The sequence below is a fragment of the Denticeps clupeoides genome, chromosome 18, assembly GCF_900700375.1.
Source record: "Denticeps clupeoides chromosome 18, fDenClu1.1, whole genome shotgun sequence".
Lineage (NCBI taxonomy): Eukaryota > Metazoa > Chordata > Actinopteri > Clupeiformes > Denticipitidae > Denticeps > Denticeps clupeoides.
In genome coordinates this window covers 9,981,314-10,002,240 of record NC_041724.1, presented here as the reverse complement: position 1 = coordinate 10,002,240, position 20,927 = coordinate 9,981,314, and the positions used below count along the sequence as shown (strand labels likewise).

The following is a 20,927-nucleotide window of genomic DNA, read 5'->3' as shown; positions in this document are numbered from 1 at the left end:
CGGCTGTTTCTCTGGCTGTTTACCTTGTCAGTACTGCTTGGCTGCAGCGCTTAATTAGGAACGCTGGTTTTTGCAGACGAGACGCCGTGCGTAATGAGAGCTAATAGAAATACTGCAGATAGGGGGAAAGCAGCTAAAAAAAGGAGTGTAACTGCTAATAACCGCGCTTGACTCTGCATGTTAAGCACTCGTCGAGAGGCTATGTGTGGGCCAATACCTGAGTGTGTGTGTGAGTGTGTGTGTGTTTTGGGACATGGAGTGAGAACACAGCACTTATACAGTACCTCTTGTATCTCTGTCTAATACCAATCCTGATGACTGTGTGGGGGGAAGTGCAAAGAGGCGTGCGTGTGTGTACAAGAGATGTGTGTAAATGGATATGTGAGGGGAAAAAGAAGTGTGTGTGTGTGAATTTGAAATTGTGTGTGTGTGTTTAGGACAGCGTGTTTAGTTACCTCCCAGGAGCTCAGACCTCGTGCCTCATCTATCAACCTGTATTAGTATCCAGTAAACAGCCTGTGCTGGATTCACCAGGAACCTCAACTAATTGGCCACATAGCTCCGCCTGCATGGTGAGTGATTGGCCACGGGGGTGTGATGGATGGTGATGCAGTTGGAATGTGTCTGGTTCTTCTATTTTTTCTTCCCAGTACTGTGAAGAGGGGGTAGGAGAGGGGCCTTAGCTATCTAACCATCAATGGTGGCCTAAAGAGACAGATTAGAAAAGTGGAGGTTACGGATCCTGTTTGTGGTTGGTGGGCTGCGTGTCTGTGTGTGTTTTCATTTTTTCCTTAAGATAAAAGTTACAACTTGTTTACTAATGATACACACATAGTTACACATTCTAATATGTTGGTCTGTCACAGTCATTACAATTATTAGTCTACATAATTAAAGCAATTATTTCAGCTGAATTATTTTTTCAGAATTGTTCAATTCAGTTATTTACAGTGTCTTGAATTTTTTACAAGGAGTGTTTTGCTGTTTTGATTTATATGTTTATCCTGGGATCAGTGCAATTGAGGTGTATATTGAAAGTGCATTATTGATCAAAAAGGATATCATTAATTGCAATTTTTTGCATGACAATCATCAAACATGTCATGATCGTGACATTAACACCAAATTTACAGACACTATGGTGGTGGACCAAAAAAAACTCAACTTGAGTGGCAGAGCCTCTCTTCCATTCTCTGTGTCAATCCCTGCTCTCATCTCCCCAGACGGAGTCACGTGACTCCTGCAGCCAAAGCGAGACACCCCGCCGATTGTCATGGAAATGCACCGCCAAAGAGGGAGAGTGGCCGGGCAGTGGAGATAATTGGAAATCTGAGGCTCCTCACCTTGACTGAAAGGGCCCGACTGATCCTCCGTCAGCACCTGATGCCCTCGGACAAATAGGGGCCGACGTGGCTCTTTATCGCTCGCTGTCAGATGCCCTGATCCCAGTCCAGGATCCACAGATCCCATGTCACACCCGTCGGCCCAACGTCACCCAGTGTCTGCAGGTGTTTGACTCTTTCAATCCACTCAGAAAAGTTACCTAATTCATTTGTATTCTCTTTACCTGAAGTATCATACTGACCCTGTAAAGCTGTTCTTTTTCAGTCAACTGCAGGGCCAGTCAAAGCCCATTGAGACAAACTGTATGTGATTATGGGCTATTTAAGAAATAAATGTATATGACAATACAGTGAGATTTTTCCCCCTATATACAGAGATTCTAAAACGAGACTATTTATCATACGTATGCACATGTAGCTCAATCAATCCATACATTTTTATTTGTACAGCGATTTTTATAATGTACATTAGAACAGTGCTCATGGCCCCTAGTGAGCAACAGTGGCAAGGAAACGTGAGTAGAACCAAGGCTCAGCAAGGTCAGTACAGGTCAAGTCAGGTCACAGATGAAGTGCAGTGTGAGCTGCATCCAGGGATTGCCAGGAAGGTCAAAGTTATGTCAGTAAATTCTTGTTAATATTTCTTGCCTTTCAAGATTCCAGTTTTTGTAGATTACTTGATGCCAGCTTGCCTAGTGGGTAAAAAGGCAATCTGATGAACTTGGAAGCATCACATTTTACTTAGCCCCACATCACATCACATCTTACTGACACGTAGCACCACCTACCCACAAGGAAGGCCAAGCTCCCTGACCTTCAATCTATCTACAGCAAACGGTGCTGTACCAGGGCCAGGAAGATAGTGAAGGACCTCAGCCACCCCAACAATGGACTGTTCTCTCTGCTGCGAACAGGGAAGCGCTTTGGCTCCCTGAAGTCCAACACAGAGAGAATGAGGAGGAGCTTCTTCCCGCAGGCTGTCCGAGCTCTCAACAACAACAGTACATAGAACTCCAGCACGTTCATCTTCAATCACTCTGGAGTCTTTGCACAAAACACTTTGCACAAATCACTTTGCACAAATCACTTTGCACAAAATCTTTGCGCTTTTTACTTTACTGCTCTTTTTTTATGGCTCTTTTCTTTAAACATTGTCTTTCACTCATTTGCACGCCTTCACCCTACCAGTTACAGATATTTTATGTTAAAGACGTAAAAGTGTAATATTTGGTTATGTTTGCAATATTTGCATATTGGTGCATTGTATACTTGCAACATTTGCAATACTGTGGTCTGTAGCAGTCGCAAAAAGCATTTCACTGCATATCATACCATATATGACTATGTATGTGACAAATAAAATTTGAATTTGAATTTGGATGCTCGCATATGCATATTTGCACTCTCCTGTAATCACATTAAACAACACCCTTCTCAGAGCCACACCCGACATTGTACCACAAAACAACTGCAGGCTTTTATGGTCGGAGGTGTTATGGTTTAGTGTGTGTGTGTGTGTGTGTGTGTGTGTGTCTAATATGAAGTGTAGCCTTCAGCTGTGTACCTTTTCATCCTGCACCTGAAGCAGTGTTGACACAGGGGAGCACAAGGCTGCGTTTACCCACAGGCCGCAGGGAGAGACCAACAGAACTGATCGCAGTGAGACGCTAACACCTGTATGGACACCACGAATGATCTGCATGGTCGTACCACCAGCCTGTTCTAATCAACCTCATGCATTCTGACTGCAAGACACTTATACACTGCCTCGTCTTCTTCAATACACTTTCATTTAGACATGCACACTCGCCACACACACTTCCATTTCATGTCCATATGGGCACAATGTGAGATCTGGGCGGTGATACATTAAAATTTAACAGCCATACAGATCATAAAGGTTCTTTTGTTGATTATTTTTGTCTCTCCCAGTCTTTACTCTCAAAAAGTGCTTTAAAACACACACACACACACACACACATTGTGGTGGGGGCCCTTGACAGAGCAAAGCCCCTCCCACAGACATCCAGCAGAGTCCCGTTGGAGTGTCCTGTTAATCAGGTCACACAGACACACACAGATAAATGAGCCTGACTCAGAGCTGCTCCCAGGGACTCTGGCAATGTGCAGCCTGATGATAGAGCTCTTTCTCTCTCTCTCTCTCTCTCTCTCTCTCTCTCTTACACACACACAAACTGACCTCCCCTTTATGACGTTATTCTGAGCTTTATTTGATCTACCTGACAAAAACACACACAGTCTATGCATTTTTCAGCAGGATCTCACACCTAAAGCTGTGTATTGTAATAGAGTTCAGGTTCTCCTCCGGTCCCGGCTAAAGCTACAGACATGCAGCCTCTTATTCTTCAGGTCATTAACAGAACTCTGAAAATGTAATGAACACTGTTGCATAACACAAAACAATACCCATGACAGTGTTCCATTTGTCTTATTATATTTGTACAATCATAACCAGTTATAACGATGGAAGAATGGTTAAAGTTATTAAACAATGGTTGATGGTTCGGCAGAGTAGGCAGGTGGGGACGCCAGGGAACTTTTTCATTTCATAGCTGACTGGGGCAGTGTTTACAGCATCTACTTGTTCATGCATGAGGCAAAACCAGACAGATGAAAGCAGTTCAGAAGCAGTCGTGCTCAGTAGGTTGTTTCTCTCAGGGTCATTTATTTAATATAATACTGGGAAAAGTAAAGACAGCTAAGGTCAGATAATCTGTTTACATTATAAATGCAAGGTAAGGGGTGCGAAATCTGATTCAGTGCAGACATCACTTTGGCTTGTTTTCCTAGTCCTTTAGTCATCAATAGTAAATTGTGACAAGAAATAGTGTTATTTAAGATGTGTCAGTAAACACTGTCAAGGTCTCACAGGTCCTCTGACCCTGGCCTCATTACTCCCGGGGTTCGGACAGTGATGTCAAAGGTCAATGAACCTGCCAGAGGATCGGCAGGTATCAGAATCCCTAAGAAACCGCAAGAGCTCAGCATTTTCTTAATTACTCTTCACATCTTCTTTCATTTTACCTAATTTAAATAGACCTATTTGGATGTTCTACCTTTTTTTAACTTTTGTTTGTTTGTTTAGCACCTAATGCATTCATTTGATTGACACACGTTTCTGTTCTTGGTTACATTCATCCCCGAATACAGTTGGTTTCCAGTTTTTGATTTCGTTTTTTGAACCATTCTAGTGCCTACATTCAGTCTTTCCATTTATAATTTATGTAGTGCCATTTGCATCATGGACTGCATTGCATAATCTCAAATTTCCACAACTAACACAAAAGGAAGTTGCCCCGAGTTTGAAGAGTTTCACACCTTCAGTCAGATCGCTGTACTTCTTCCCCTCAGGGGTAAACCGTGGCACAGACACACAACGGACCTAAATTGTGAGGATGAAAGAACGCTGGGGCGTGAGAGGGCGGACTTGGCAGCGCGCGCTCTTTCAACAGGCGTGATTAACGTCCGTTCGTGAAGGATTGAGTGGGGGAGGGGGGGGGTCGCACGATGCATCCAGAGGGCGCCCTGCTCTCCTCCTCTTTCATCTCTCCATCTCGTTGCCCTGTTCCTTTTCCATGCGCGCAGCGGGACCGAGCGCACACCTCTCCCCATGTCCACAGAGCGCTGCTGTGATTCAGCTCTCATTTCCACCTTCCTGACCAGCTGTGGCTGCAGGAAACCCTCATTCAGATGAAAATGCAGGTTGAATATGTAGCACCGCTCCCTCTCCATCGCTCTCAATTCTTCACCCTCCCCGTCTCTCTCTCTCCCATACGGGATTTGAATAATGTCCACGTCTCTCATTCGCAACGTATTAAAGATCCTCCGATTGCCCTGAGATTCAGACGTCCGATAGAGTGAGTCAGACGGAGTTGAGTTATACGCTCCTCTGTGGAGTTATGATATGAGCTGAGATTGTGTCGCTCGTCCCTTTTTGTCCCGAGAGATTCTTCTCCGGAGACACCACTCTGCGATTCCTTGCATAGAGTGCGAGTGGTATGAATATGTTCATTAAACGATGTGAATTTACAGCATCTGGTTGTGAACACAGAACGGGGGTTTGTGTGTGTGTGCAATGTCCTTTTTGTTGACTGTGTGTACGTTGTCCAGACTGGGTCAGAGGGCCTGGCCAGTGTATTTCAGGGTCAGTGGTTAAACAGAGTCTGTGTCTGCATGTTTCCCGCCCTGCTGGTCTATGGCTTTGGGGCTCCTGATTGGGTCATGACCTCCACTGGACACCACCTGGGGACTCTCAGCTAGGATCTGCACAGGTGGCCTCAGCAGCATCCTGCCTCATGGGTATTTGTCCTTAGACGTCATGTTACCAATTATATCTGAGTATGCTGCGGTCCCCTACATTCTAAAAAAAAGTTATAATGGGACAGCAATGGGGTGGGTGTGGCCAAATATACCTGACAATTAACCAGTTACATTTACATTACATTTACAGCATGTATCAGACGCCCTTATCCACAGCGACTTACAATCAATAGTTACAGGGACAGTCCCCCCCTGGAGCAACTTAGGGTTAAGTGTCTTGCTCAGGGACACAATGGTAGTAAGTGGGATTTGAACCTGGGTCTTCTGGTTCATAGGTGAGTGTGTTTGCCAATAGGCTACTACCAACCACTTAACCTCCATAGTCATGTCCTATACCAACAATATACACTTTAAGTGTAACTGAGTGGATGTGAAAGTTTATGTATGGATTTTTTTTAAATCATCACCCCTCGCTTTTATCAGAGCAGCAGTGTACTAAACACACATCACAAACACACAAAACTTTTTTTTCCAAGGGAGGGCACAGCTCTGGCTCTGGCCTGTTGTGCAGGTGTAAATCCTTGTGTAAATGGGTAAATGTTGTTTTGCAAAAGTGTCAAAGAAAAACAAGAAAAAACTAGAGGGTTGATTGTGGAAATTCACACAATCATATTTATGGCTTTTGGTGCATTTTGGACCAGTGTGCATGGTAAAAAAATGTAAATATTTTACACATACTCCTCCTTTTTTTACACAGATTACTCCTGCAGGCAGTCTGAACCTGTAATTACTGAATATAAGCCCCCCTGGACGAGAGCATCACATGGGGGGGACAAATAAATATATGTTATTTTCTCTCCTCTCTCTCTTATTAGTCTCTCAGGCGTACGTGTCCAGCCCTTAGCTCAGCGCTCGCTCGTTCTCTCCTCTCCATGAGAGACAGCTTCAAGTGCGGACAATGACTGCCTGAGTGCTCAGTCACCCACGTCTCCATAGCAACAGCTAAAAAACTTTGCTGGAAGAGGCGCGGTTTAGTAGGGGCTGCGGCGCATCAGCTGAAAAACCTCTTAACCGCCGAGGATCCACTCCTGCGTTTATTCACTCATCCACTCAGGGCATTCCTGCCGTACACCGAGACACAGAAGAGGAAGGTACAGCAGCGGTTCTCTCAAAGAAAAGCACTCGCTGTGCCATTTTGGAGTGATTTTTCTTTAGGCGCATTGGCGTCGCTCAGGTAATTCAGCACTAGTGTCTTCTGGTCAAGGGCCAAATAGACACAGTGTCACAGGGGTGTCTTCTCAGCCACAGACCTGCACCCGTTTATGAGCCCCGGACTTCTGATTTTTCAGACACGCCCCCTGTCCTTTCACTGCATTTCAAATTCAATTCAAATTCAAATTTTATTTGTCACATACACAGTATGATATGTAGTGAAATGCTTTTAGCGACTGATACAGACCAGATTATTGCAAATATTGCAAGTAAACAATGAACAATATGCAAATATTGCAAACATAACCAAATATTACTCTTTTATGTCTTTAACCTAAAACATAAAATATATGTAACAGGTAGGGTGAAGGTGTGCAAATAGGTGGAGTCAAAGTCAAAGTATAAAGTGCCCCTGCACCTCACTCTCTAAAACACTGTCACTCAAACTAGGCTCCGTTCTTTATGGATGTTACGAATCACCCTGAGCGGCTTCATCTGTTTTTGTTACTTCCTGTGAATAAGATTACCTTCATTCTGTACCTGGGTGCTCTGCTCGTGACACACAGCTAACTAATTTGCTGCCATCTTGGACTGAATGCATACAAAAGTGAACTTTTTTAATGAACATAGTTTCAGGTAAATTCATGTAGTCTTGTTCTTTTCATATTCAAGTCAGATTAACTAACTTAAAAAGTCCCCTATTATGACTTTTTTTTTTTTTTGCTTTTATATAGGTGCCATATAATACTGTATCTGAAGTATCTTTCTGAAATTCATCCGTGGTGTAGACTTACAGACACTTTTAGCAGAAATTACGTCATCAACAGTTCATTTACAGTTCGCTTATACGACAAACAGGAAGTCATGTAAGGGTTTTTTTAAAAAATAAAATAAATTCAATTAACTCATTGGTTCTTCAGAGTCTCACAGGACCTAACTAAATAGGGGGGAGGGGGGACAAAGCATGTGAAAGGGGAGGTTACATTTCCCCTTATTTATATTTACAGCATTTATCAGACGCCCTTATCCGTAGTTAAAGGGACAGTTCCCCCTGGAGACTCTCAGGGTTATGTGTCTTGTTCAGGGACACAATGGTAGTAAGTGGAATTTTAACCTGGGTCTTCATAGGTAGGTGTGTTACTCACTAGGCTACTACCAGCCCTTATGACGACATAAGGGGACAAATTCCAGATCCGACTGTCCGAGCTGCCGCTCTCTGAATGGCCAAAGCGCTCTTTACACCTATCGCCAATTCTAGCCACTGCAGGATTAGAGACAGGATAGGGGAACTCGTATTAATGTTAAATAACCTCACAATGTGCCATTTTCATAATAGGGGACCTTTAAGAAATCCTTTTTTTCTTCATCCATTTGTGGCACCCCCTGGATGGATAGCGCCCTTAGCATTTGCCTATATTCCCAATGGGCCGGCCCTGCCTCTCCACTGTCTCTCGGCCAGGTCTGGCACCTAACAGATTTTTTTTCTCTGAGCATCGCTGAGATGTCAGGTGAAATTATCTGAACTGCACTGCACCATATAAAAACATAACATGGCATTATTGTTTACAATCTGCTAACCCTCAGAAGTCAATTCCAGGTTCAAAATGCATGAAATATTTTATGCTCTGTGGGTGTTTCAACATCATAGACAGAAACATTAAAATAAACATATATATACTTTATGAAATGTAAGACATCTGAAAAGTGGTAATGCTTGTATTCAGTCTCATCTTAACTGCAGTGATATTTCCAGCCTGTCACATTCCTAACTACATATTCACTTCTTGGGAGTCCTGAGGGTCAACCCCTGAAAATTAGTGATTTTGAGGGTAAGAAAAAACTATATTCTATACTCGCGCTTTTTCTGTCTCCTTCATAATATGTCCTCGTTCTAATCCTCGGCTCTCCTCCCTCTGCAGTCTGTAATAGATGGAGCTGTGATATTTGCACTGTGACTGTGTGGTAGAGGACTATAATAGATTCATATACGTTATTGATTTGCACCAGACGGGACTCACCTCTGTCCACCTCTCCCGTCCTGAGTCCCTGCCCTTCAGTCATGTCCCATCCTCCATCCTGCATCCTGCATGGCGGACAGCTGCCAGCCTGTTTTATTTCCAGCCAGCTGAAATGCCAGACGGAGAAGTAGAGAGATTTGACTTATGGCCAGATTCCTTTTTTTTTTTATTGCTCTCTATAAATAGGCTTTTTATAATGATACACGCTTCTCTGTGCAGGGACAGTTGCTGTCAATTTTGGGCAACTGGATATGCGTTACTGAAAGATGTTTTTTATGAGTGCAGTCGATTCTTGTGGCAATTTTACCAGGACAGGGTCAGCCGTCCTGAGAAACTTGACCTGGCAGCTTTTTTCGGATCACAACCCTTGAGTAAACACGGCTTTAGTGTTACAAGATCAATCACACACCCTCTCATCGCCCTGTTGGTGTGATGTGATCAGCATGGCAATGGGCCTGACCACGAGGTGAATTGCCGGATGCAGCCGAATGGGCAAATCCCACGAAACATGCATTAACACCTAATTCAAATGTGTATATCTTGGTATATTTGGTGTGTAGCTGCAGATAACTGATGCAATATTCATGATCCGGTCTCACAGATGCTGCCGACAGCCGCGCCGGTTCAGCTGTTGACCCGGCAAAATATGGGGTCAGATAAACAGAGCAGAGCCCTAGAGAGTTTATTCCCTTCTGCGCTGGGACCTGTTTTCCGATGACATTCACGGAGGCCAATAGGAGGGAAATTTGCGTTACACAAATTGCAATTTTTCTTTGTTTTACATAACCGAGATACCCTACACTTGATTGACAGTCAAGCATCGATGGTAACTTGAAAGCACGTTGTAAGTCGCTCTGGATAAGGGCGTCTGCCAAATGCCGTAAATGTAAATGTAAGCAGAGATAGTGATAGTGCCAGCAATCATAAAGGAAGAACGTAGGTGCGAGGTGCACAAACAAACAAATACCCGGGGTGGGGCCAGAACATAATCAGGGAAACATTACGACACAGGAAAGCAGTCAGACTGAACACAAGGCTAGGCAAAGTGGCGGGTGTGGGTCTGGAATTGACGACTATAAATATACTAGTCAAGTCCAGTCAGTATAATCGAACACAGCTGAGGGTGCAGAACCTTCTCAAGCACGATCAGAAGAAATGGACTGCACCTGAGTTAAATACATGAGTGTCACAGCAAAGGGTTTGAATACTTAGGACCATGTGATAGTTCAAATTTTCTAGTCTGTGTTTTTCTGTCAATATGCGGTGCTGTGTGTACATTAATGAGGGAAAAATGAAATTAAACGATTTCACCAAATGGCTGCAACAAAGAGTAACAAAGAGTAAAAAAATTAAGGGGTCTGAATACTTTCCTTACCCACTGTAATTGCTTATTATTTTGTTCATTTGGATTTTATTTTTTATTAACATACTTTATACAGCTCTTGTTAAAACTAGGTGTGTGCAATTTGATTTCATTTAGATTATTGGGCTTAATTTGATTTGGGGGGGAAATTATTTATTTAAAATAATTGAATTAGTATGCATATGCAAGTTGCAACAGTTGAAATAAAAGTGGTGTTATAACAACGTTTTTCAGGTAATAAGTATATACATTTTTTACATTTTTACATTTTCATACTTACCTGGCAGGGGAGATACCGTGTTCCAGATGGCGGTTCTCCCAGGGCGAGGCTCTGACTTGCTGATCCCTCCAAATTCCACAAATCTGGGAATCTTGACTGCATCATTTCTGGTAGTGGGGGTCTGAATTCACGCTCTCTCCTGATTGGGGCAGTGGTGGCCTAGCAGGTAAGGAAACAGACCCGTAATCAGCCGGTTTGAATCCCAAATGAGCGAAGCACTGTCCCCACACACGGCTCCCCTGCTGCCTGTCATGGCTGCCCACTGCTCACCAAGGGTGATGGTTAAATGCAGAGGACACGTTTCGTTGTGTCACTGTGTGCAGTGTTTCACAATGACAATCACTTAACTTTACATTTACATTTACAGTATTTATCAAATGCCCTTATCCAGAGCGATTTACAGGGACAGTCCCCCTGGAGCAACTTAGGGTTAAGTGTCTTGCTCAGGGACACAATGGTAGTAAGTGGGATTTGAACCTGGGTCTTCTGGTTCACAAGCGAGTGTGTTACCCACTAGGCTACTTCCACCCCTTTCACTTTCATCATGCAGGATTTCCTGAGCAGTGTGTCTCATGGTCAAACTAACTCTGTGTCACATTAATATGTTTCCAACCTGTGACAACTAGTTCAACAAACCAGTTAAAGAAAAAAAAAAGATCCCAAACTATTCAGGGGTTCATCGCAATTTTTTTGCAGATAATTATATTTGAGATCTATCCCTGCCACCTATGATTGTTAAGTCACTCTGGTGACACAAGGCACACAATAATCAAAATAAAAGGTGGCACTGATTTCGTAGCTTTTTGATGTGTATAACAGTGCCCAGTCACTTTCACTTTCACTTATTGGTCTCCACTTGTATTGGTGGCTGGGAGAGTGTGCATGCGTGTGTGTGTGTGTGTGTGTGTGTGTGTGTGAGAGAGAGAGAGAGAGAGAGAGCGCTGCTAGTTGAAGGGTGAAGAAGCAGCAGACTTTAAAGCACATGAGAAAACGCAGGGTCGCTGAAGACAAATCGGAGCGGAGCAGAGGTGAGCCAGAGAGGAAGGCGGAGTCGGGATGGAGGGGGAAAGAGAGGGATGAGGGGAGACGGAGGTGAACAGAAGCACTGCAGGACGAGTGGGCGGCTATTTTTACTGAGCGTTCTGGCGGGACTTGTTCTGCCGCTATCCATCTTACCTCCGCAGACACTGCAGAGAGAGGGCATGCAGGGGGGGGTAACTTACAGGATGGAGAGAACCAGAAGGTGAATAGTTGCAGGACAAAGGAGTGAAGGGGGAAGCTGGGGGTCAGGAAAAGAAATCAGATGTTATTCTACACACACACACACACACACACACACACACACACGTTTTTGTAGGTTTTTGAGGCACTGGGTCAATAAATTTAGCACATGTGTAATAAACACGTAACTACCTCTACACTACCTATAACTTTTTATATCCTCTAAACCAGAAGTAAATCTTTTTGTATTTCTTTCTTTTAATAATAATTTTTTTTTCTTTGTGAGAGTTAGCAAAATGTCTTATTCATATCTGGTGTAATTGTGAATCAACAAATGTTTGTACTGACCATGCATCTGCTGTTTTGACTACTCTTTAAAAAAACACAAAGTCTGGCAATCTGATGGGTACATTCCACAATATCTTTCTGTTGACCTGATCTAAACATTACAACAATCACTAAATTTTTCAGGGTTTTTACTGTTTTTGCTGTCCAATGAAAGAAGGAGATGTGCTTAGGGTGGTAGTAGCCTAGGGGTTAACACACTTGCCTATGAACCAGAAGACTCAGGTTCAAATCCCACTTACTACCATTGTGTCCCTGAGCAGGACACTTAACCCTGAGTTGCTCCAGGGAGGACTGTCCCTGTAACTACTGATTATAAGTCACTGGATAAGGGCGTCTGATAAACGCTGTAAATATAAAATGTAAAAAATGTAAATGTAAAATGCTTACAGGAAGGATCACAGGTTGAGTTTTCCGGCCTTTATAGACAGATGTGTCTTAAAAGTGATGTCATTTTGAAACAACAGCATGAAATGCACGCACATATACACACACTTGCACATACTTTACTCGTCAATCATTCTCCAATGTGCCCATGCTCACTCTGTCTCTCTCTCGCTCACACACACATACACACACGCACGCAACACACACACTCATTCACTCTGTATTTTCTCTCCGCCATCCTCCCCTCCCCACTCCCCTTTCTTGGCTGTTGCGGTCGGCCCTCTCTTGTCACAAGCAATTAATTTGCCCATTGCTTACATTTATCGATCAGCACAAGATCAGCGGTGTAATCTATACACTTTTCCAGAAAGGCAGATTTCATGAACGGCTTTAGCTCCTATCGGGAGGCATGTACAGCGCGCACTGAAAATCAATTCCCATGTTAATGCTGCAGCCAGTTCCGGGAAGAAAGTGTAGCCAGCGAGTGTGTGTGTGTGTGTGGATGTGTGTGTATGCGTGTCTGGCCAACAGAGAAAATGGACATGCAGCTTGACGGGCTAACAAGAGTATGCCACAGCGGAGAGAGGAGAGAGACACGCGGAACAAGACCCTCGGCAGGGTTTGAGCTGGAGGGCTCCGGTGCCGGATTGAGTTTCTGAGAGGCAAATTTATCATCTTCAGAGGGAAAAAAAGGAAGCAGCATGTGAGCCAATCAGCTCTCGCCTTTCAGACGGCTCTATTTGGATGGTGTGGGTGGTTCAGAGTGGCGTCTCGTTTCTCTGGCCACGTGCCGGACCATACAGACATTACCCCAGTCGGAGTGGTCCGGGTATCAGTTATCCGAGGGAGGCGATGTCAGTGACAATGCTCTTTGTGTGGCCCATCTGTACCTGCAGCAGGAGACACTTCAGCCCAACCTGTCACCTGGCGGTAGTTTGATACTACACTTCAAGGATAATGTTTATAATTTAGATTTACGGCATTAATCAGACGGCCTTATCCAGAGCGACAGTCCCCCCTGGAGACACAGAGGGTTAAGTGTCTTGCTCAGGGACACAATGGAGTAGTAAGTGAGGTTTGAACCTGGGACTTTGTGGTCTTTTGATTCACTGGAGAGTGTCTTACCCACTAGGCTACCATTTTATTCAGTTATCCAGCATAAATATCATCTCAGGTGGTGTAATTTTCCTTAAGGAGTTTTTTGGGAAAAATCTGTACTATTTGCACAAATACAAAATAATTACTGTTATTAACCTGTGTAAGAGGCAACACAGCGCAGATTGAATTTTTAAATCATAATTGTTTATTGAAGAAGAGAACACTTAAAAAGAAGGCTTAAATACTTGGCTGTTACAGAACAGCATTAATATCCTGAATTTTTTTATTAAAATCAAGGTAACTAAGCCAATTTAAAGAGAAAGTATTGCAGTCTTTTTTTCACACTGCAATAACAACATGAATCTTGGCTTAACAGACCTGAAACCACTTGATATTGAACTTTATTTATCTTTTTATTTAAAACAGTACTTTCCCCGCTTTATTTGAACCAGGAACACTATATTTCCTCCATTGCTATATTTCCTCCACCCAGTACTACAGGCTATTCAAAATTTACTGTTGTATACAATTCCTTCAAATCTTCAGATAAGAAAAAAAAAATCTAAATCTGAATTCCAAAATCAGAATTGAAGGTGCGAACACAATTTGAACACAATCTTTTGTTTTTACAATTACCCATTTGAGCATAGAAAGTCGAACCAACAAACATTATCTCTGCTGGAGATATGGAATATGCTGTAAGTGGTTGATTTTAAATGATTTTGGAAATAGCATTCTGTGTGAAAAGAGTGAAAAAATAGCTTGTCAGTTCGGTCCATATAGAATTTTTGATCAATCCATGTTAATAATTGTAAAATGACTGCTAGTTGACATCGGCCCGCAGCTCTTTCTGGGTCAGTTTTCCGGAATCATAGCTGAGAATCATAGCTGAGAAACAGCCGTTCCAGTTACAGGCAGCACCATTGGTCCATTAACCCTCGTCAGCAGCGGCTTGTGGGAATGGATTGACATTAATTGGCTTGTGCGTGTAGAATTATGGCAACACACGGGCCGGTGTGGGGTAAACGTGCTGTCGCCTGCCGGGACGCCGCCAGGGTGGTGTGTGTTGGAGCCTGTGGTGTTTTCTAGTGCTGAATCAGGCCGCATATCAAATCACCACAATCTCTGACATCAATGACATGGACAGATGGGGTTGGATTTTTTTTATATTGATTAATTGATTGAGTTAGTTATTTATGTACATTTACAACAATGATGTTAGGGTTTTTGTATATGGTTTAGTCAGATATTTACTGTGTGTGTGAGACCCTGTACAGTGTATATTTGTTTTGGGTATTTTTTGTAGGCGTGTGCGTGCATGTGAGTGTTTGAACCAGAATAGCTCTTGAGGTTTGACCCCGCCGTCTCCCCTCTGGGGAGGGGATAAAAGCCTCATCTGCCATCGCACATCGCTTTTAACCTGGCGAGTGCGGGGTCGAGTCTCTCCTCAGAGGCCGATCGCTGAGACGAGAGCACCAGAGCAAACGACACATTTACACATTTGTCTTAAATGGAGGCAAACCTGTTTATGCACGCAAGTATCAGATTTTCTGTTTATGTGTCTTGTTGATGAGTGTGTGTGTGTGTGTGTGTGTCTGTGGCATGAACACACCTGAGACCAGATGGCAAGCGTGCATCTGTTTCAGCATCTTTGCGCGTGTCTGAGCTTTTTATTGATTTTCACCTTGCACGCCTGTCTGTACATATGGTGTTAGTTGGTGTGTGTGTGTGCACACACATTATATCTGTGAAGGGAGTTTGCATGTGTGTGTGAGTGCCATTGTGAGTTGGTGTTTGCATTTAGGATGGAAGTCGTGTGTCTGTGTTTGTGTGTGCGCGCTATCATGCATTCTGATGTGCTGGATCTGTCTGAAGGTCTTCATTAGGCTGGTTGCCTCTGTACACACGTGCATGATAGCGTGTCTAAACACGCGTCCACAGCAGAGCTCCGCTCCCTGGAGATGCAGTTGGACCCCTCTTCCCTTCCCTTCTTACATTCCATTCTTCTCCGGGTGGTGCGATCCATTCTGAAAGGTGGTGTTTGAAGATCAAGTTCGCTGTAGGATATGACTTAATCACGCCAGAACATCATCACACAAACAGTCATCTCATCATCTCCCTGTTCTGTGGCTAATATGTCACTACAGAATAAGACTTTTTTCTGTTTTATGTGAAATAATACATCATTTTAAGAATAATTTTAAGACTAACGTCTCGTTGATGCTGAATATGGACTTTTTTTAATCATGAAAAAATTATTTTTTATTTTGGAATTGTAGTTTTGTCGGTTGCTACAAATTTTTATGATTTTTTTTTTTTTAATAAGTGTCTTGAGGTCATGCAGAATTTATTTGAATGTATTTCCCCAAGGTTGTGGTACAGGATGTGTTGATGCCGGGGGTTTGCCAGCTATTTTGCTGTGTCAGGAGCCAGCGCGCCCCCTCCACAATCCAACGTCAGTTTCGCAGTCACAGTTTGATTGATGCACTCAAACACGCTCCCACCTCCAGAGAGGGAGATGCAAACAGCTTTTCTCACACACACACACACACACACACACACACAAGCATAGATAGGTAGGAACGTAAATATGAAAATATGTAGGTAGGTAGGTAGATAGATAGATGTATAGCTGCATGATAGATGGATGGATGGATGGATGGATGGATGGATGGATGGATGGATGGATGGATGGATGGATGGATAGATAGATAGATGTCCCCATGTTACCCCTGCACTGCATTTGAAAGCCCATTCTGTTTGTTCACCTCAAATATTCTCCCATGACCTGCAACCTGCTTCGGGTTAAAAAAAGGAGGCCATCTGCTTGGTGTTCTTTAAAACAAGCACTCAAATTAGAGGAAAGAGATCAGCAGCGTGTCACAGAGAGTTGCTGCAGATGTTCCCCCCTGGGCATTCGGCGAGCATTTCGCGGCTGCGGCTGTGTCTGTATGTGCCTGAAAAGAAAGATAAAAGAGGATTTCGAGGAATACAGCAAAACTGGAAATGAATAGAAAAAAAAAAAGACTCCCACCTCTGCCTGTTTGCTTGTTCTCGGTCTTGAAATTTCTCCCCTGGTAAACCCCAATTACAGTAGCAGCAGGTGGGACATGCAGAGTAGAAAGTTCCAGTTCATTTAACAGACTGGGTCTGTGTTGTGATTTCGCTGGGCGCCCATGTCATAAAGAACATGGGTGACATGCAGAAGGATATATGTACAGGCTTACTCGTCCTCCAGCTTTGAGGGTCTTTAATTATAGATATGTCACGACACCACCCAGGCACAGGTGCTTGAACGAAAAACATTTTGTTTATTGAATTACGGGACAAACATATTGGTATCTACTTTGGGAAATGGGAAGTGAAAATGCGGAAAGGAAAGGCTCACTCACAAGGGGGACACGTGAAAATACACGACCATAGACATACACCAGACCCCAGACTCCAAACGACTCTTACCATGAGACCCTAAAACCGCTGGCGCCCTATGGCCACACAGCAGGCCCACTGACCCTGCACATTGCACACCCACCGCACACTCCCTGTCACCCATACCACGCACACACAGAGTGACGGTGAACGATGGCAAGACCGGACCCAGAATACGTTTGATAGAGGACAGTTTAATAAAAATATATGGTTTGTGTTGGTTTTCAGGATCCATTTGTAATTTACACACAAAAGGCAATATTTTCTAACAGATGTTTTAATGTTTTTAGGGCAGTGGTGGCATAACGGCTAAGGAAATGGACCCGTAATTGGAAGGTTGCTGGTTCAAATCCCGAGCCGCCAAGGTGCCAATGAGCAAAGCACCGTCCCCACACACTGCTCCCTGGGCCCCTGTCATGGCTGCCCACTGCTAACTAAGAGTGATGGTTAAAAGCAGAGGACACATTTTGTTGTGTCACCGTGTGCTGTGCTGCACTGTTGCACAATGACAATAACCTCACTTTCACTAACTGAGCCGGCCACAAGTGATCCCAGATTGGTTGGCATAACACATTGTTTTTGTTACTCTTTCTATAAAATTGATTTGTTTTATATTAATCTAATTCATAATGAAAATCCTTGGTATGATAAATTTGCCTTAAAATCCCATTGCAGCAGCAGCATTCAATTCTGCATGTCTCTCTCTGCGTTTCTCTCCTGCTCTCCTCCCCTCATGGTTCCTGTCTTAATCACAGGAGCGCAGTTGGGTTGAGTCAGTGCTAACTGCCGCAGCCACCCGTGTCATCATGCAAATGGTGCTCCCCTCTCCCACTCACACGTCAGCTGCTAATTAGTAAATAACTCATTAGCATGGAGTGATTAATCATGTTCTGGAAGGGGCTTCTGGGTGACAAGATGGAGAGATGGGGTGGGGCGGGGGGGTTGGCGAGAGCATATACTACTACTGAGATGGAGAGGGGGAGGGAGAGGAGAGACTCTTGACTTTTTCCCCCATCAGCACCGATCTGAAGTGTTGACTGGAGTCCAGGTTCATCTGGTTGTCACGCCTCCCATCTCCTGATAACCACTACGGATCCGTGCTCCCCAGATCCCGCATCTACTTCCACCCCTGGAATGTTTTCCCTTTCTTGCCAGTCCTGGTTCTAGTTTTTGTCAAATAAAGTTTGGGTTAATAAAGGGTTGTTTCTGCACATTTGCTTGGATTGACACTGCATTCCCATGATGCAATATTGTTGAAATTACAGTCAGTAGTTACTCAGGGACACAATGGAAGTAAGTTGGGTTTGAACCTGGGACTTAATGGTTGTCTGGTTCAGAGACTACTGCCACCCTATTAAACAGAGTTGTGAATTGACTTCTGCTTTTGTCATGCTTCTCGTATTAATAATTCCATCTCCATCCAGTGTTTTTTTTTTCGCTGTTTCTTAAACAATGTTCCTGACTGGGGCTAAAAGTCAAGGCTCCACTCGGGATTCGGACACAATCTTAAATGCAGCAAGTCGGCGTGATGTGTTTACCTGCTGGTTATGGCCTAACGGGACAAGCCCATGTGTACGTTGTGTCAGGTCACATTTTAATCGTTTTCATTGGCTTGTAAGGATATTGCTGTTTACCTGTTCCGAGAACTTCAGATCGTATTCTTGTGTCCAGGGTGTGTCCGGACACCAGGCCGTCTGTGTTGGCATGTGACTGACGGACACCACTTGACATGAGCAAGCAGGGAAACGTTCATTTAAATTTAGCAGAAACACAGTTACCACCACAACAAAACACCTGAGGATTTGCATTATATTTATGACTGGATTCATTTTATGAAATTTTCCCCTGACCCTGAAATTCCAAGTCCACCACGATGCAATGTTGTCAACAGTACATCAAACTCTCGACTAAATCAAAATGTCTTGTTGCTGAATCAAGAAATATATTTGTGAACGGTGGGATATTTATTTCTGAATCAGTCAGAACCGATTCGTTACAGAAAAATGATCAGAATCTGTCTGTTAAATAAACGTGTCCCTTCAATCTCAATTTTATAGTTAATTATTCTTATATATTTTAATGCAGTGGATGAGGTGGAATAATGACTAAATGTGGTAATATGATGAGTGATAATTAACACTGATTTGGCATTTACCTTTTAACCATATTTTTAACCTTCTCACTGCTCTCTGTTAGATTAGAAGGTGAAAAGAGCTTGGTGAAGGAGTGTTAATGCTGCAGGATCACCACTGTTCTATGTTCAAGAACAGTACGACAGTAGAGATACTAATTCATCATGCAACACATTCTTATCTGCACATTCTGTTATGTGCAGTCTGGATCTGAAAATCACACTTTTGAGGATGTGGAATATGGGAAAAGCAGAAATCAAGATAGCGAGAGAGACACCTAAAGAGTTTGAGTAACAGTCAATCTCTACAGAAAGAAAAACAAAGTGTGAAGTTAGAAAGAGCAAAAAAGACAAAAGACTTACCAAAGAAGTGTACGAGAGCAAAAGAGCCTGGAAGACCCGTCTGCTTGTTCTATGGGAGTTGATTCCCCCTGTGGTTCTCCAGCCTTCCTTGTTAGGAGCGGAAGCCTCATGCTGGTCTGGAGTCAGTCTCGCGGTCTCGCTCGCTCGCCCTAATGGCTCTCCCCTCACTTGCCTCGGCCCTCTTCCGGCTGGAAATTAGCTCCTTGTTAAGGTCCGTTTTACACAGGCATATTTTTATGGCATTAAGATAAATTACACTCTGAGGAGACCAGACCTGCGATCAGGAGAATCAAGGAACTGGAAATGTTTACGAATGTTTCTCCTTGCTTTGTCATGCTACGGGTAGCAGTCTGATTGGTAAAAGGAAAGCTTGTTGTCCTGTGTGTGTGTTGCTAGAAGATGATAGAATTATTATTATCATGGTCCAAAACAGCACAACTGGATTAAGCAAATGGGCAACTGTGTGTGTGTGTGTGTGTGTGTGTGGTCAGTGTTCAAAGGTTTACGGTCATTTAGAAATGACATTGTTTTTAATGTAGAAATGACAACAAAAAACGAATCATTGACAAGCACATCATGCCATTGGAACTCATTTACAACATGAACAATGTCTGGACTGGGTTTCTAATGCACCAAAATAGGATATTTCTAAATGACCCTAAACTTTTGAAAAGTTTATTTTATTCATGTATTTAGTGTATATTATACATAAAATGGTATAATATGCTTACATTAAGGCCTATTTTTATGATCGCCTGTGATGCAGTTTGTAATAAAGTAGGTATTTTACGTAACACTTTTAGGAAGCAGAGTTCTGGAATACGTTGGAATGTATCCATAAATGGCTGTTATGTACCTGCAGTTCAGCCAAGGCCAAAGCCTATTCAGCATGTCGTTGCTAATCTCGAGAACACAGTGAACAGTAGAAGTGCGTATGATCCTTCTGGATAAGATGCCTGGCAGAATGTTTTACATTCTATGAATGGCGGGACTCAGACTTTATTAATGCTAAACAGAAATAAAAAACCAAAAAAAAACAAAGCAAAACTCACAACTGTGCACTGTGTCTGTGTGAAACTGTAGCCATTTTATATGTGTTATATATATTTAGCATGTTCAGTGTGCGTGGAGGATGCTGGAAAAGTGTATATTTGGAGGTACCGAGAACCTGTTTGCACACAGCGCATTGTTTGCCCATCAGACACACAACGCTGTGGGGAATATAATATAATAAAATATAAGTGCTTGTTTGCTGGACGCCTATGTCATGCTCATAATTGCGTCTCGGTGGCTCCCTCGTGCAGAGCGTATCTGCCTGCTTCCCTGCGTCGCCGTGGGCGCCGCGACGTGACTGACAAGCGCTGTTGGTATTTTAACGCGAGTGCCGGCTGTAGATAGCCTCTGCTGAGCTGTTAGCTTAGTTTGAACCACTGTCTTTGGTGCCTTTACTGACAGC

At 43.3% G+C, this 20,927-nt stretch overlaps 1 protein-coding gene and 1 pseudogene across 6 annotated transcripts in view; both read left to right on the top strand.

The window, feature by feature from the left end:
* Positions 1-20,927, top strand: part of tenm2a (teneurin transmembrane protein 2a) — a 352,857-nt gene that overhangs the window by 189,717 nt on the left and 142,213 nt on the right. The window lies entirely within an intron of this gene.
* LOC114768665 (uncharacterized) lies at positions 10,490-10,639 on the top strand (annotated as a pseudogene).